The sequence below is a fragment of the Mus caroli genome, chromosome 2 (genome assembly GCF_900094665.2).
Source record: "Mus caroli chromosome 2, CAROLI_EIJ_v1.1, whole genome shotgun sequence".
NCBI classification, from domain to species: domain Eukaryota; kingdom Metazoa; phylum Chordata; class Mammalia; order Rodentia; family Muridae; genus Mus; species Mus caroli.
The window spans coordinates 138937230-138956147 of NC_034571.1; the positions used below are offsets into that span (position 1 = coordinate 138937230).

Genomic DNA, 18918 nt, shown 5'->3' on the forward strand with positions numbered 1-18918 from the left:
TGCCATTGGCTAATCTCATGTCTGCACAGATTTACCTCCTGAAGAATTTCCCAGAACATCTGTGCGTTCAAGAAGGCAGGGGTAGCTGAAGCTTATAAACATGACTGTGACTGACTGTACAGCATTATTTGCTGAGGCTATGGGCAGACCAGTGTAGTATTTCCCCAGGACATCAGCCAAGTCAGATCACCCCTACTTACTCCAGGTCTGCTCTTAACCTTCTAGGAGAGTAATATTTCCACAAAATACCAAAACATATATGCCTTAGAAACTTAGGACTTGCCGCATATGTTAGCTTCTAAAGTCACTGTGGAAACCCAGCAACCTCTCTTAGAGCCAGAAGTACATGAGCATAGCAGTTTTTCTCCAAAGTAGATGTAGGTATGTGTTTAACCAGAAACATGAGTAGACTGTTTATAGAGACAGCCTTTATGATACTGCTGAACTAAATAAAGATAACCCACCACAAAAAGAATGGGCAAAGACATCAGGAACTGTTCAATGGTGGAATGCTATCTTCTGTCAGAATGAATGAATTCTAACTACCTGGATGGGTCTCACAAACAGGCTACAAATGAAATAGGTAAAATGTAAGAGGATGTGTGTGAAGAGTTCCATTCTTAAGCATTCAGAGGTAAGTAAATCTGTCACATTGATGGAGAGTTGGGATAAGGACTGAAAACCCCAGAAGGAAAAAGTGCTCGCATCTTCAGGGTCTTGCCAATGTAGTTCCCTGTAGATCGCTTGTCTGTGGACAAAAATGCTTAAGACTGTGTGTGAAATTTAAGAAAGTGATAGAATCCACTGGATGCCTGCTTGCTGCTGTGCTACACTCTTCAGGACCCGTGACAACATCCACAGGAGCGGAAAACTCAGGAACCTCTGAGCTCCCAAACTCCTACAAACACTCCAGAACTCTTCCGCACTGCTTTGGGATTGCAGCTTCTCTGATACAAGCCACGAGGATGAAAAGGACTCCCCTTCACAACTACTGTTTATACGTATCTTCCCTATTTGAACAATAAAGTTCAAGGGAAACATTTTTATCTCTGGTAATAACATCCCAGAGGGATAGCAGCTCACAGAGCATACAACTCACTGTCTCTGATCGTTCCAGAGGGCAGGTCCCAAGTTCCCTGTTAACATGAAAAAGAGGTGGGCAGAGAGGAGCCATAATTCAGCAGGCAAAGTCATGTACAGTTGGGCCAGGCTCTGAAATGTAAATTGCTTGGCTTGGTTCCAAAGCAAAATGGAGATGTCCCCAGGTTGATTAAATAGTCTTCAAACTAACTCTCTACCTCCTCTATTTTTTTCCTTATGGCAATCTGTTTGATTCATCTTATCTGTCCAGACTTGACATTCATTAAGTTAGTGTTCGCTCACTTACAGTTACAGTAGAAGTCAGTGGTGTACACATTTAATTCTCATTTGGTACTTTGATCTCTGTTAAACATGGAACCAGGGCAGTGTTTTTGTTTTTAATATACCAATAGTAAAGAATTAATTCGTGCAATTAAAAATTGTGTTTAAGGTCAAAGGGTTTTCTTTGGCACTCGGTACCTGTACAAACTTGGAAATGTTCTTTAACCTCTCGGAAGTTCTGCTTCCTCATCTGTGTAGTAGAGATAAGGCATGTGCCTTCCCAAAGGACAAATTAGAGAATACACATAAAGCAGAGAGGTGCCTGGTATACGCTAGGCACAGTGAGCAATGCCTCCCAGAAGGATGGTGACTGTGACACTGTTTCCCTGAGTAAAATTCACCAAGAGGCTCCCATCACCCACAAGCAAATCCTACACTTGTCTATGGTGTGAAAGTCCTTCATGGCCTGACCTGACCCCAACATGATAACCAGCCCTGGTATTTCCCGAAGACTAAATTCTTTCTGTGTTTCAAACCTGTTCTGTCCTTTTCTCTCCAATCATTTTTACCAAAGCATCTTTTGATAGATTTTGTTCCTTTCCTTCCAACTATTTCTTCCAATTTAAAGCTTCCTGTTTCTTCCAGGCATAGCCAAGTTGCTCTTTTTCTCATATACCCTTTGCTAGATTGAATTACTATGGCAAGTGGCTACTCTGAGACAGTGACATTGTAGGACCTCATGAGTCTTAGTTTTGAAGCAGAACACTCTAGATGACCATGCAATCCTCTGCATTTTTCTACCTCCATAACTTAGACCAAGCAAATGTGAACAGAAACCACATGGACCCTTTTACTGGACAACCATCAGTGAAAGTAAATTTCAAGGAAAAAGGTCAGCTCAGGTCTTCTCCCTCATCTGCTGTAACAAGCCTATAAGCCATGTGATCCAAATAGGTCAGCATCTCTATCAGCTTGAGTTCTCATTTGAGAGGAATACAGTTGGAGAATGTAGACCAGATATCCAAGGTTCCATGGTATACACTACAGACATTTGGTGGTTGACTGTATCAGTTGCCACTGACTGGGACTTGTCTTCTCTGTGTTTTCAAATTCCTCATAATCTGTACCCTGGTCTTTGTTAAATGGATTGTACTGTCTGTATATGTATGTAACAAGTGGACTTTAATCATAACAAGGGCATAGGCTTCTAGAAATCAGGGACCAGGGTAACTCCATCTTCAACTCTTTCTCAGCTCCTGTCAATTGTTAGAACTATGCAGGTGTACAAAAATACTTCTTGAATAGTTGCCTTCCCCTGGTATTTCTGAATAAAGACCAGATGCATAAAGGTTAGCTATGAGGCAAGATTTCCCAGTACATGCAGTCGCTCCTAAGGAGGTATATGTACAATAGCATCATAGACCACCAGGATCACAAGCATTTCTTTGAAGAGACAGGGTTCTTTCTCCAGTTTAGAGGTTCTTCCCAGCATTGCTGGTAGAACCAGGCAATAATTGTAATGACTTGATAAATTTTGATAGTCACCTTTTCTGAAAGTAGTTTTTTTTCCCATTAGTAACAATGAGGTTGGGAGAGGGTTAGGTTCTTTTATTGATGTCAGCACTCTTCATCGTTTGATGAGTATAGATGGTAGATTTCTCCTAGAACCATGATAGGCTGATGCTGGAGCACACGTGACTATGACCTCTTCCTACAGAATGTGCCACAGAAAGGACGGGAACCCCTGCAATACCTTCCAATTACTTAGATCTGTTCTTTATTGTTTGCAACTATCTATCTCTTTAGTTGCAGAACAGCCACAGGTAACAACTGCCAGGCATTCATTTAAATTTCAGAAAATTCTCAGGAGACCGTTTTGGATTCTTTAGATAACCCTACTCCTGTCTGGTTATTATGTCTGGCTTGACAAAGGAAAAAAAATTGAAAAAAATGAAAAGAAAGACCCCTGGTTTGGGTGAATTGACTGAATTTAGCCAGCTGGTGGACAAACTGTGGACCTAGCCACAACCTTGATCTAAATGATACCAAAGGGAACAAAGCCCCAAATATGATTAAGTTGAAAGAGCTTTGATCTAAAGAAAACATTAAGAAAGGTATTATGCATTTTGGGAGGGAAGAAATATAAGCACAGATGCACTACATGGGAATTTAAATTTCCAGATTTCACTGGAACCACCAAAAACAAAAGAAACAAGCATTCGTGAAGATGGAATGTGTGGAAAATCTTGCTGTGAAAGATGGAAATAGAAGGTGTAGGGGAATAGTACAGAACCTTTTCCGAGGGGGAAAGGAGGTCTACCAGTAGTCCTGAATTTGTAGCCTCTAAACACACAGAAAGACTTTTGCAGAGTTCTGCTATCATTGGCATAGAATGTTTTGTTCTTGGGAATGCCTATTCTTGCATAGAAAAACATATTGGGAGGCCCTTGCACAAGTGTTCATTCCAGGTAATCATTTGTCACATTGTTGAGGGATATATCCCAGTCTCTGTTTGTAAATGTATCCCAAAGAAAGGTCTCAAGAAAATGTTTCTTCCAGAACAATGTGCAGGTTTAAGAGATGTGCACCAGACTGTCAACAGACGCTACTACAGAAGTGAGATCCCAAGTGTCTGCCAACTGGAGACTGCTATAACTAACCAACATGACCAAGGCAGCAAGACTCTCTGAGTACAGTTTCTATACATTCTTCTCCCTAGTAGTTCTCAAGCCATGGATGAGAATTATAGAATAGACATGTATAGGCATCAGAAAGAAAAAGCAAGCTCACTGCCAACTTGTTGATAAGCTAATGAACACTTCTCCTGAGCCTTACCTTGTATATAATATGAGAAGCTGAAATCCTAGCAACAAGCACACTTAAGGATGTTGCCATGAACCAAACACATGCCTATTGAAATGCAGAGGTTTGTGCTCCCTCTTCATGTTTCCAGTAAGATGGGAGCAGCCAACAGAACTGCTAGAGGAAGGCTTCCCATGAGCTTAGCAGCTCTATAAATTCAAAAGGTCGGTGACCTTCCTAACATGTCATCAGCACACAATATCTGGCACTCTTGATCCTCTTTAGATGCTCAAAATATCTAGGTGCTTGAGAGCAGATGTAGTAGTAACAAGGGCTTTAGTAGATAAGTAAATGCATTGCCCTTTGTTCTGTTTCTTGAGCCTCTCTTTTACATTGTGGATTGGCTACCTTAAGTTTTGCTGCATACTTTAAAATCTTGAGTCATCTTAAAAGGAAATTCTCTCTTGATTTTCTTTTTTAAGATGGAGTTTAAAAACATAGGTCCAGAATTTAGAAAACAAGGGCCTGGTATGGTGGTGTATACCCACAATTCCAGTACTTTGGAGACTCTGGTAGGAGGATAATATATTCAAGGTCATTCTGACTCTGTCTCAAAACAAACAAACAAACAAAATTTTTGTTAAAAGGCATCTATTCTTAGTAAGGACAACAATTGTCTAAGAGTAAATTCTCCCAAACCCTGAACTAGACTTCCTAAGCTGGTATCTTCTGGCATTCCCAGGGAGTAGAGGAAAGGGAAGAAGATTCTGAGCTGGAAGAGAGAGAAAGGCATACAAGAATGTGATCTGAAATTAAGATCTGTAAGAGGACAGCTTGAACCCTGATGCTGTGGGAACAGTGACGCTCAGGTCCTCTCTCAACAGCTACCTCCATCTGAGGCAGAGCTTCAAAGCACCCTGTCTTAGTCAATGTTCTAGTGCTATGAAGAGACAACATGACCAAGGCAACTCTAATAAAGGAAAACATTTCATTGGGGCTGGTTTACAGTTTTAGATGTTCAGTCCATTATTATCATAGTAGGATGCATGACAGCATGCAGGCAGACATGGTGATGGAGAAGTTGCTGAGAGTTCTACATCCAGATCTGAAGGCAGCAGGAAAAGAGAGACACTGGGCTAGGCTTTGATAGTTTAAATCTCAAAGCCCACCCCTGCTGACACATTTCCTTCAACAAGGCCACACCTCCTAATCCCTGTCAAGTAGCACCACTCCCTATGAACCCGTGGGACCATTTTTATTCAAACCTACAAACATCCTATAGCCAGGGAAAGTTTTGCATCCATAGGTTAAAAAGACATCTGAAAGAAGATAATCAAAAGTACCAGGAACATCTTCTAATAGTAGAAACTAAAGCTGGGCATGTAGCTCAGTGGTAAAACACTTGCATAGCTTTGAGATGACCTGGATTGGGTCCCTAAAGCCACAAGGAATAAGAGAACTAACAATAGCTGGAATTTTTAAGTAACACATTCTATATAGAAAACAAAACTTTTATATTTTGAGAATCTCATGAGTGAGCACTGTTTATATAATTTCCACCCCACCTCCTTTCTCCCAGCTCCTCCCATGTCTACGCAGCCCTCTCACACACACACTTTTGACTTTTTTGAGATAGGGCTCCACTATGTACCCCTGGCTGACCTCTAATTCATAGAGATTCACCTGCCACCATACACAGCCAAGAGGAAGTAAAATAATTTTTTAAGTGTGAGGAAACTGGGTGGTGGCACCTCATGCTTTTAATCCTAGCACTTGGGAGGCAAAGGCAGGTGGATCTCTGAGTTCAAGATTAGCTTGGTCTACAGAGTGAGTTCCAGGACAGGCAGGGCTGCACAGAGAAATCTTGTCTTGAAAAACAAAAACAAAAACAGGGACTAGGGGGCAATTACCCATTCTTTTCAGAAACCATAACAAAAGCTCAAGACAGAAGAGATTGCTGAGGGCATTGTTAAAGTCATTCTGGAGAATGGTATACAGCCTCATCAACAGGAAATATAAAATGAGAATTATTTTAGACTTTCATTATAAAGGGTTAAAATTTTGTACCTTGTCAGTTACTAAATTAAACTTTTGTGCCTAACAAGGAAACTCCAGTTGCCTAGAACCTCGTTTTAAAATAACAATGTGGGTGCTAGTCACTGGCCAGTACACACTGTCTTCCCATAGTGCAGAGCCACCCTCTTACATTAGAAACTAAAATAATGATGTTTACTGCCCAGGCATCCTGGCAATAAGTCATAGCCAAGGAGATTGATGGGGACAATCTGCAAAAGGAGTGTTTGAAGAGTCATAAGGAGAGAGATGTATGGGGAAGCAGCCCCTCTGCCACCTTTGAGTTCTGTGCCTCTCAGATCAGAAGCAGCCATCTTGCTGTCTGAGAAGAATGCTGAGAAGCCAAAATGTTACCCAACATGCTGCCTTGAGGCCTTGACATTCCTGAGCAGATGAAGCAATGAGCCCAAGAACAGCTCAGCCCCCGGCTCTGTGTAGACAAAAAGAACACCTGCTACGTTGTAGTTGGCTGTTCAATCATTCGCCATCAAATTAATTTGTTGCTGTGGCAATCTTCCTAAAATGTTGATTTGTAAACAAACAAAAACTCACAAATGTTTGAAATTGGAGGTCCAGCTTGGCTGATCTAGCTAAGGATGCCTATCTAGCACGTACAAAGGCCTGAGTTTGACCTTCAGTGTCAAAAAAAAAAAAAAAAAAAAGAGGTGTGGGGGGGAACAGCAAGAGGAGGAGATGGAGGATGAAGAAGAGAAAGAGAGTGGAGAATGAGGGATTTATTTCACTTATGAACGTGGTGGTCAGCTGGATCCTTGAGTTTCTCATGTGGCTGCAGTGATTTGGTAGCTACAGCATAGAACATCTGAAGATGGCTTTACTCAAATTCCTGCCACCTGGGCTGAGAAAACCTAACAGGTGTAAGTAAGCAGGGCAGGAACTCCCGAGTCACATCTATCCATCTACTGTCATCTATCTAATTGGCGGCCTTGGGGAAGTTAAATGGAAAGAGTTTTATATGTGTTTTTAAGGAACTAAAACCAGCCCAGCTAAGTGCCTTTGGGTTCTGCTGATGACTGAACAAACACAGCCTCTGGTTATCCCTCTGCGATTCATCCCATCCCATTCTTACTAGGAAAGTCAGCTTTGTCTTGTTTAGTTTTTCTTCAGAGCCCTTATAAACTCTTTCATTCCTCGAGGAACACTTTTTGGGGGCCCAACATGAGCCCAAGCCCTTGAATAACTCATGACTCTTAGCAGGGAGAGCATCCCAGTTTGTAAATGCCAGAAGAAGTCATCTGGTCCCTGGGATGCCAAAGTAATTCACAGAAAGAGGAAACCAGTTCGGCTAGGCAGCTTGTTGGAGAGGTTTTCTGTGTCTGCTTCTCATACCCTGGAGCCACAAGCTCATCACCACATTCACACTGCATTTATGTGAGCCCCAGGGATCCAAACTCATTCTCACACTTGGGCTTCCAGTGCTTCTCCCAGCAATGCCTACAGACCCTTGTCCCTTATTGATGGGGTGTGTGTCCTGGAGACATTATCCCTACACTCCAAGATACCCATCTACAGAGACATAGCAAGCCCATTGGCATTCCTAGATCCTGTCCACAGGAGACTGCAGGCAGGCTGAGGATGAGTAGTAAGATTCAGGCCTCGGGACACACATCTCTTTCCTGTCTCTTCAATCAGAACTTTTTCCACTGCCTGAAATTCCTTTTTTAGAAGTAGGCAAAGTGTGCATTCCTTTTAAAAAAAAAAACAGGATTCATTTATTAGCGTTTGCCACATATTACTTTGGAGTGTATTCCAGGAGTAGCCTTGGGTTTGTTTAACAGGAAAGCACAGTATGTCTTAGCTGATTACAATTCGAGCTGATCAAAAGACTCAAAAGAGAAGGTGCTCACCTTCAGAAGACCCCTGGTGGCAGCACACTCATTAAGCAAACCTGATGGTGGGAACTCTTACCCTGCCCCCATCCCCAGCTGCTCCCCTTCTTTTCTCCCACAGCTCATTAGCACCTTACACAGAGGAGCAAAGCTGAGATCAGATCAACAGGAAGCCCATAAAAGCATAAAAACCTGACTCAGACCAGAATGAAGTTGAAACTAGTAACATAATATATTTTTTCAACACTTTATTGTGATTAAAATATAGATATTTTGTCATTTTAAGCATCAAGGGTACAGTTCAGTGACATTGACCATACCCATACCGAAGTATAATTACCACACCTGTCCATCTTCAAAACCTTTCCAGTGGTTTACAGAATTTGGGCTATCTGTGATTTTTTTTTGGGGGGGGGGTGCAGCGAACTTTATTGATGGTATTCAAGAGACTAGGGAGGGCTCCCTAGGCCCCTCCTGTTATGGGGGTCTGGGGTGGAAATTGTGAGGGAGATGTGTTGGGGGCCGAGTTGGAATAGGGACTCCTCAGCAACTGAGGGCCTCTCTCTTGCTCTCAGTGTCCTTGCTGGGGTGGGTGGTCCAGGGTTTCTTACTCCTTGGAGGCCATGTAGGCCATGAGGTCCACCACCCTGTTGCTGTAGCCGTATTCATTGTCATACCAGGAAATGAGCTTGACAAAGTTGTCATTGAGAGCAATACCAGCCCCGGCATCAAAGGTGGAAGAGTGGAGTTGCTGTTGAAGTCGCAGGAGACAACCTGGTCCTCAGTGTAGCCCAAGATGCCCTTCAGTGGGCCCTCAGATGCCTGCTTCACCACCTTCTTGATGTCATCATACTTGGCAGGTTTCTCCAGGCAGCACGTCAGATCTACGACAGACACATTGGGGGTAGGAACACAGAAGGCCATGCCAGTGAGCTTCCTGTTGAGCTCTGGGATGACCTTGCCCACAGCCTAGGCAGCACCAGTGGATGCAGGGATGATGGTCTGGAAAGCCCCACGGCCATCACGCCACAGCTTTCCAGAGGGGCCAACTACAGTCTTCTGGGTGGCAGTCATGGCATGAACCGTGGTCATGAGCCCTTCCACGATGCCAAAGTTGTCATGGATGACCTTGGCCAGGGGGGCTAAGCAGTTGGTGGTTCAGGATTCATTGCTGACAATGTTGAGTGAGTTGTCATATTTCTTGTGGTTCACACCCATCACAAACATGGGGGCATCGGCAGAAGGGGTGGGGATGATGACCCTTTTAGCTCCACCCTTCAAGTGGGCCCTGGCCTTCGCCATGGTAGTGAAGACACCAGTAGACTCCACGACATACTCAGCACCGGCATCACCCCATTTGATGTTAGCGGGGTCTCGCTCCTGGAAGATAGTGATGGGCTTCCCATTGATGACAAGCTTCCCATTCTCAGCCTTGACTGTGCCATTGAATTTGCCGTGGGTGAGTCATACTGTAACATGTAGACCATGTAGTTGAGGTCAATGAAGGGGTCATTGATGGCAACAACCTCCACTTTGCCATGTGGAGAGCAGAAGGCAGCCCTGGTGACCAGGCACCCAATACGGTCAAATCCGTTCACACCGACCCTCACCATTTTGTCTACGGGACAAGGCTGGCACTGCACAAGAAGATATGGCTGTCTATGGAACAGGGAGGAGCAGAGACTATCTGTGAATTTTAATTTATCACTCTGCCCCTATTTTCCATTTATTCAGGAATTCCAAAGTTAGCTAGGTTAAATAAAATGTTGTTTCTGGCAATGAACACCTCTGTGTTGCTTTTAGCATTTTTTTATAGAGAGTCTAAAAAGCAACAATGCTGTATCATTAGACACTGCCCTACGTACTTATTAATCATTGTTGCCAGCCAGAGCATTTAGAGCAACCCGGAGACACACATCTTTGAGGGCGTTTCCAGAGAGGTTTAACTGAGGAGATAAAATCCACCCGGGCTGGGCGTGGTGGCGCATGCCTTTAATCCCAGCACTCGGGAGGCAGAGGCAGGCAAATTTCTGGTTCGAGGCCAGCCTGGTCTACAAAGTGAGTTCCAGGACAGCCAGGGCTATACAGAGAAACCCTGTCTCAAAAAAACAAAAAAAAAAAAAAAAGAAGAAGAAGAAGAAAGAAAAAGAAAAAGAAAGAAAAGGAAAAGGAAAAAGGAAAAAAAAAGACCCACCTGGAATGTGAGAGATATCAACCCAAGGGCTCCTGTTCTCAGTCAGCTCTGAGTTGGTCAAGAAACCCTACCTAAGACATTAACCCATAGGCACCTGTTCTAAAAAGAGATTTGGGAAAAGCAATGTGACCATCAGCATTTGTCCCTTTCTGCTTTCTGATGGTGGGAGCAATGTGGCCAGTTCAATCAAGTGCCCTGTCAGTCCAAAGTAAGTCTTTCATTCTAATCAAGTTGTTTTTAATCAAGTATTTGTTACTATGATATGCAAAATACATAATATTAATATTAATCTATGCTAATAATTTCTTTAAAAAATATGTCATTGCATTTCTTCTTTTTTATTAAACGTGTTCCTTCTTGTGCATGGTGACTAGCTCCAAAAACCCCTTAGATACAAAAATTCATGAATATTCAAATGTATTGAATAAAAGGCTATATACTATTTATATATAGCTTATACACACATTCTCCTATATAACTTAAATCACACCTAGACTATTTATTTAGACCCAACACAGTACAAGCATTATATAAGTAGGCATTACACTGCAAAATTTAGGTAATAATGGGAATAAAAAGATCTGAGCATGTTTGGGACAGACACAGTCATCACAGACCTAAATATATAGTACCTGACCATTAGTTGGTTGAATATGAAGATCTGTAGAGCACAGAGATACAGAAGAGCTGGCAGGAAATACTCTCAATAGTGAATCCCTGTGTGTCTTACCCTAGAACTCTAGCACTCAGGCATGGATCTGGAGTCAGCAGAATACCTATGACACTCTTGTATTCAAGGTCATCCCTTTGGTGAAGACACTGCTTAATGCAGACACCATGTGCTTCTCTAGGGACATTTTCCACTGTCTTGTGGCATTCTTCTCTCCACTAGAATAAGCACTATGTATTTTCCAGTGCTTCTTTAGGAGTAATGAATGTCCTGGAAATTCTCAGGCATGGACATGGTAGAGTTAAGGAGTACTCATGGTAAGAAAAGAGAAATTGGGCTTGTGTGGTGATCAGTGTTTCCATCAACTCAATGCAAGCTAAGGTTATCTGGTAAGAGGAAACTTCAATGGAGAAATTATCTCCTTGAGAATGGCTTGTGAGCAAGTCTATGTGACATTTTCTTGATTAATTATTGATGTAGGGGGGCCAGCCCACTGTGGAAGGTGCGACCTCTGGGCAGGTAGTCTCGGACTTTATAAGAAAGCATATTGAGGGGCTGGTGAGATGGCTCAGTGGGTAAGAGCACCCGACTGCTCTTCCAAAGGTCCGGAGATCAAATCCCAGCAACCACATGGTGGCTCACAACCATCCGTAAAGAGATCTGACTCCCTCTTCTGGTGTGTCTGAAGACGGCTACAGTGTACTTATATATAATAAATAAATAAATCTTAAAAAAAAAAAAAGAAAAAGAAAGCATATTGAGCAAGCCAGTGATCAATAATCCTCCATGGTCTTTGCTTCAGTTCTTGCCTGTAGGTTCCTGCCTTGAACTCCTGCCCTGTGTGATGGCCATAAATTCTAAGCTGAAATAAACCCTTTCCTTCCCACACTATGCTTTTGGTCGTGGTGTTTTATCACAGCAATAGGAAACAAATTAGGACAGCTATTGGTGAAAACACTCATGGGTGTTGAATTCTGCTATTGGCTAACTTGGGATACTGCCAAGGAAAATGTTGGGGAAACAGCTAAAAAGAGAGCTAGTATCTAATAGAGAGGAGTCTTTCTCCATTCCCCAGACAGGAGCTTCAAATGTGCTGAAGTCAGAGGTAAGCTATTTCATTGGCAAGCTGTGTGTCCAAAGATTTCTAAATTTATTTCCTATGTTCCTATACACTCAGATTTCAGCTCTTACCCTGACATGCCATTTCCTTCCCACCAATCTTTCTTTCATGCATAAAATATTAGTAGAGCTGTATTGGTCATCATCTGTACCTCATTAATTCATTTGCCTACAGTTGTCTACATGTCGATCTTTGATTTGATCATCATTGAGTCCGAACAGTAGAAATAAACAAGCAATTCCCCGAGGTGGGGGCAAGGCACTGACATTTTTTGGCTGATTGGATTTCCTGTGACCCATGATACTTTGATATCACACAGGGCTGCACTTTTACAGTGCAGGCCAGATTGGGGTTAGCATTATTCCGTGATTTGGTGATGATAAAGTTTTAATATTTTATATAGTTTCTGTTTGTTACAAATATCTGATATCATTTTTTGATGGTTCTGCTAATCACTAACAAATGACTATTTCTAATTATACCTTTAGGATGGTGTTTTCTGCAACCTACTCATGTGAACCGTAAGATAGAAAATGAGAGCAGCCTAAGATGCTCTGAATCATAGAATAGCAAGCAAGGATTTACTTGATTTACCTCTTGGATTGTGCTTTTGAAATATACAAATTATTTTTTTTACCGTCATCTCATCAAAACTGAAGATTCTAGTTTCTATCTATTGAATATAAACTTGCCTTTTTGGTTCACTTTTTGTTTAAGATTTATTTATTTCATGTATGTGAGTATACTGTCTCTTTCTTCAGACACACAGAAGAGGGCATTGGATCCCACTACAGATGGTTGAGAGCCACCATGTGCTTGCTGGGAATTGAATTCAGGACCTCTGGAAGATTCAGGACCTCTTAACTGCTAAGCCATAGTTGTTAAAATTTCCTCTCCCAGGCTCTACTTTCACAAATTAGCCAGTGGTCTCTGAGGCAGCCCAAGTTCAAGGATAGGTCATATGGGGAGATGGCAGCCAACAGTCCCAATTGAGGTTCAGCTAATGGTCAGCATCACATATCACATATTTGATGGGGTAATTTTGAGTGAATTCAGTCTGCATGCTTTGATCTGGAGCATGGATGAGCTTCCTCTGCTCTTTTTGCTTCCTATAGTACTGTAACAAAATACCATGGACTAGATAGCTTAAACAACAGAAATTTATTTCCTCACACTTCTCAAGGCTAGAAGTCAAAGACCAGGGTTTCTACTTGGTAGATTCCTTCTGAGTTTCTGGAGGGAATGATACAGTCTAGACCTGTCTCTTTGACTGTTCGTGGTGTTTTCTCCCCAAGTCTCTTCTCAACACCTGTGTACATGTTCAAATTTCCTATCTTTATAAGGATATCAGTCATGTTGGATTAATGTCATTAATGATGTACCTTCATGACCTCATTTCAACTTGATTGCCTCTTTAAAATCTGTCTGTAAACATGATTATATTCTGAAGTCCTGTCTATTAAAGAATTCATTGTGAACTTCCTGGAGGTTCACAGTGCATACAATTACATCTACAAGCCCTACTAAAATTGAAGACTCATAACATAACAAATGTGCCATTATTTTGAGCTGCTAGAGATTAGAATAACCTGACATGAAGCAAAAGATAATCTACATGTATAAGGCAGTGCTATGTCTTAGTTCCTGTGATATCTCAGAATACATGTGACAAATGCCCTCTGTCTTCAAGACCATACCGTTTGGAAGGGTTATCAGAAAGCCAAAGCTAAATATCTGGATGGGAGCTACAGGGAACCTGCTTAATGCTCTCTTGTGTTGCTGCTTTTTGGTTGAAAAAAAAATGTGACCCATTGAAGCAATTTCTGGTTGAGGAGACAGAAAGAGCACATTATTATAGGGATATAGCACAGGGAAGCAGAAGCATGTTGTCAAATAATAATCCAAGGTTGGCTGGGCCACATTGACCTTGAAACTTGTCGTGGGTGTAAAGAGACCTGCAATTATTAGCAGAGGTAAAAGAATGAAGGGCCACTTTGCAGAGACAGCCAGCCTGGTTCATATCCAGGCTCTTCCCAGTATTAACTACATCCTCCTGGGAAAGGTATCTAATCTCTCCATGTACTTGCTTTCTTACCTGTTGATTCAAAAACACACCACACTTAACACATGAAGTTGGAATCTATGATCATATCATGATGGACATATCATTGGTGCATTCATTATAGGACTTCCATGCCTGAGTTCTGATTCTGATTCTTGTCTTTCCTGCCAGCTTCTGTGCTGTGCTGTGCTATGCTGTGCTGTGCTGTGCTGTGCTGTGCTGTGCTGTGCTGTGCATGGCTCCTCCGTCACTTGAATTTCCAGACAGATTCAACCCATCAACTCAACAAATGTCCACTGAGGAGCTACTGTAGGCTAGACACTCTTTTACATCCTGGGAGTCCCGTGTTTGGGTCAGTTGGATGTACAGATCAATAGAGTACTGAGCCAATCATGTATCTACCTGTGCCCGGGTTGCTCCTGAGTCCTCCGTGTGCTTTGTAGCTGTTAATGAGACTCTGCTTTATAGGTTCCTGCCTTCTGTGACCACTGTTCATAGAGACTTTTCCTCTGCCCCATGGCTCAGATCCTTGAAGGAGTCACAGCAATTACTATACCTTATGTTTTCAAGTCAAGCCATAAAACATTTTTAGCCAGATTTTTCTGATTGATTCCCCATGATCGGGCAACCACTCTTACCCAACTTACTGTATTATATATAGAGAGATGATCTGTAGGCCCAGGACCAACAGGACCTCAGGCAGCAGGAACACTCAGGCCTTCACCAAGATGGAAGTCCTTTTGGTAGTCCTTAAAGTAATACATTAAGGATGTGAGTGGCTGATAAAGTAAAAACTTCAAAAGGTGTTTGGTTGGGTTTTGTTGTTGTTGTTTGTTTGATTGCTTTTCTTTTGGTGTGGGTTGCAATAGAGTCTTGCTTGATAGCCCAGTCTGGCCTGGAACTTATGGTAGTCCAGGTGAGTCTTAAACTTCTGATCCTCTTGCCTCTCCCCATAAGTGCTGATATTATAGATACAGACCCTTCTCCTGGCTTAAGATTTTATTCTTTATACTATTTCATTCCTGGCTTTAATTTAGCATAATAAATATTGTTATTTTTTAAATGATATGCAAAGCTACAGTAGGCCCCTATGGAGACAGTAGTGCTGCAGTCTCCGACCCGCAGAGACGAGAACGACACGGACACCACGTCGGGTTCACGCAGCAGCTTCTTGTAGCTTTTTCACTTACAGCTCTCTCTTCACTTAGGGCAAGGGCAATTCTCCTATACTCGGGGCAGCAACTGACCTCATCTCGATCCACACCACCTCATCCAATCAGAATCACACACGCTCCAGGCACGAGCTCAGGTCGAACACAGATAGGCTAACAGATCCGGATCACAAGGAATAGTCCAACTTGGCAGGCAGCTTAGGCATGCAGTTTATGCTTGGGCAAGGCAGTAAACATGTCGGGGTTCACGGGGCCTGGCAATGGGCCAGGGCGCCATCTTGGCCCATGCGGCCGCACCCGCTTCCCGCACAGTAGAGCATCTCAAGAATTCTGTTAAAGTTCAAATCACACAGGCCTGAGGAAGATAGCTCCTGCAGGGCACTCCTAGCTCATAAGTAACAGTTGAAGGGGTAGAGCCTGAACCTTAAACAGTGTCTTGGCATTGACTATTTGGTCTGGTTTTTTGTTTTGTTTTATTTTGTTTTTTTGGATTTTGGGGTTTTTTTTTTGAGAAACTGCTGCTGTTCTTCCCATTTCTTCTGGTGCTCTCAGTTCCAAGGTAGGCTGGAAACTTTTGAGGGGGCTCTCTCTGGTAGAATTACAGTCTTGACCCTTCAACCACTGATGAATGAGAGTTGGCAGCTATGCAATCCAGCTACCGTATGCTTGAGCAGTCCTTGTGTGTTCCACACCATTGCCCAAAGTCCTCGGCAGCACTAATGCCCAGCTGGCCATACTGTAACCTGCCCACTAATACAAAGACTGGTTATTTCTCTCACCTGTTTCTCTCCACCTGCATTGTCTCCAGTCATCTGCTGGTAAACTATTTGTGCTGGAAACCTTTTTGTGAGTCTCAGCTTCCAGAGACTCATGAATTAAGATACCTTGTAAGATAGTTCTCTAACAAAATATCTGACTCTGGATAATTAATAAGGAAAAGAGATTTATTTAGCTTATAATTTTGGAAAATGAAAGTCAAAAACCATGTAGACCTATCTATTTAACCCCTAGTAAGTTTTTCCATCTGTCCCTGACCCACCTTCTCACTACATCAAAACATGGTGGGAACCTAGAAAGGTAATTTGGAACAAAAGGTAAACACATTTGAGTGGTCTCACTTTATAAGAAACTATTGTTTCAAGAATTAACTGGGGTCCTGAGAAAACTAAATTAGCCCCTTTGAGAGGCAGAACCACCCTCTGTGACCCAACCACACACCGCTACTCCTACCACCTCTTAGTACAATTATATGAGGATCAAGCTTCTAGCTAAGGGACCTTAGGGAACAGATTTAAGCCAAAGCACCTGACTAGCCATCTATGCTCTTGTTATGTTAACTGTCAAGCACAAAAATAGTTGTCACAGTCTGCAGCTACAGAGAAGTGCAGACTGCAGATGGTGAGGTGAAGCCCTTGTGGGAGGGGCCACTAGTGAATGGGATGCTTGCCTGACCAGTTTTGAAATGGTCCATTCTTCCATTTTAATCTCATTCATTATTGAATAATTAATAATGATTTATATGACATTGACATTTTCCCCCCAGAAATCTTGACTAACTCTTTGACAAGAGATTAATAAAGAGTGGGACTTCAGATGTCAAGTTTTTATGAACAAGTATCCAAGGCCGTCTCTGGATGGGTATTCTTGGCTGCATTCACCACGCTCTCCAGAGACTGAAAAGCAATTGTTTAGCTGGGTAGAGAGAGCCACGCTGAATTAAATTGACCTGCATGATACAGAACGTAACACTGAGCACATTTTACTAAGGGGTCTTTGAAAGACATCTATTTTATTGTAGCTGAGCGTGGAAATTATTATAAGGAAGTGATTATCTGCCTAATAATTTAAAATGCATGCATGATGTCAGCATCTAAAATTAAGACAGACTAGGGGACCAAGATGCTTGGTCTTAAATAAAAAGCTAAGTGCATCTTTAATTCTTTCTCTGCTTTTTTTTCCTTTTAGATACATGAATTTTACTGTTGTCAAAAGCCAATTCTTATGCCTACTTCCTGAAAAGGAGAAAAAAAATCCATATATACTAAAAGACGCTGACAGCCTTGCTTAATTCAGATACATATACGCCTATGAGCACTTTTGTTCCAGATATAATTGTTACTCTGCAGGGGAATTGGTGTGCTTCTTCAGGGTTGGTGGAGTTTTAAAGCTTGTCTTCAATTTCAAATAACTTTATTAGAAACCCTGGAGATAAGAGTGGACATAGCAAGGAAAGGCAACTGTTAGGATGTGAAAACCCAGTGAAACTTCGATTTGCTAGAATCCTTGTATTGTAGGCTTCTGGCTACAGCTGTTTACTCAGAGTCTGACTCCTTCACCTTTGGGATAACATATGGACAAGTTGTGTGTTTGAAAACCAGTTCCAGCCTGCAAGGCCCACACTGGGGTGCTCATGAGACCCTCTAGACACTTGCAAAGCATTACCTTGCCTTCCCTCTGGAAAGGCTTCCCCCACAGACTGCTGCCAAGGTCAGTGTTCTCTAAGAAAGGCAGCAATATTTTTCCCCTCCTCTTCAAAGGACCTTTAGATACTAACTTGACGCCACCTGCTGTGCATGTAAATTATTCATCAGTGACTCAAATGGTGTTTTGCCACAAACCGTCTGAGCCCCCTCTATGACCATGGGGTGGGTAGAAAGGGAAGAAATTGGCGGCGTGTTAAGGGTTGCATCTCTTAGCATCAAACCAAGACAAATGGGGATGGGACAAAAGTAGTTGAACCTCTCCCCAGAATGAGAAACTCCACGGATGATTTCAGGACCCCCATCACGGCTCTCAGTGGTCTGGAAGCATGGTGATGATTCCAGAGGCGTCAAGCTCTCACCCAGGATCTGTTTCTGAGGAATAGTGTATGTGGCATTTCACACTAAGGTGTTGCAGAATAAATACTTAGCAGGGAAAGTGCACCTTCCAAACTGTTCTCTCTTCGTGCGGATAAACGAGCCTTGGCTTGTAGAATGGAACAAAAGTTGATGCAAAGGGAATGCTGGGAAGCACAAGCAGGAAAGGGTTCCATCTCTCCAAGCTTGAGAATGATGTCTCCCCACAGGCCGCTGATTGTGTCTGGCTTCCCATCTTTAGAATGCTCACAGTTTAAGGACCAAGGACAGTGGCTTCACTCTCATAATGGCAGTCTAAAACCACTTGGCATTAAGTATAATAATAAGCTTTTAAAAAGAACGTGTCAAAATAATTACATTTTTATTGTGTTGCTTCCTTCCACATCACAGAAGCAGGCACATCCTCATGCCTTGAATAGATGAAAAGATGGCTTTCTTTCTGTGAGGCCTCCTCTGAGGTACCATACCCAAGGGTAAGAAGGCATCCTGTGCCTGTCATGGCTGACAGAGAAGCAAGACATTTCAGGATCTAAGTCTACCTGAAGCTTGGCTTTGCTGGTGTCATTTCTTTCATAAGAAAATTCTTTACCCTGCAAAGGTCTTTGATGCCGGATGAGCTGTTAATATGTTTGGCACTTCCTCATGCTCTTGGCACTTCCTCACACTTTCTCAACACTTTACTAGAGGCAAAGTTCTCGGACACATTGATTGTCTAACACACAGATTGAGATTTTAAAGGGGATTACGGGCCAACAAAA

At 42.4% G+C, this 18918-nt stretch overlaps 1 pseudogene; it reads right to left on the reverse strand.

Moving 5' to 3' along the window:
- Positions 1-8691: 8691 nt before the first annotated feature.
- On the reverse strand, positions 8692-9697 carry LOC110289197 (annotated as a pseudogene).
- Positions 9698-18918: the final 9221 nt, after the last annotated feature.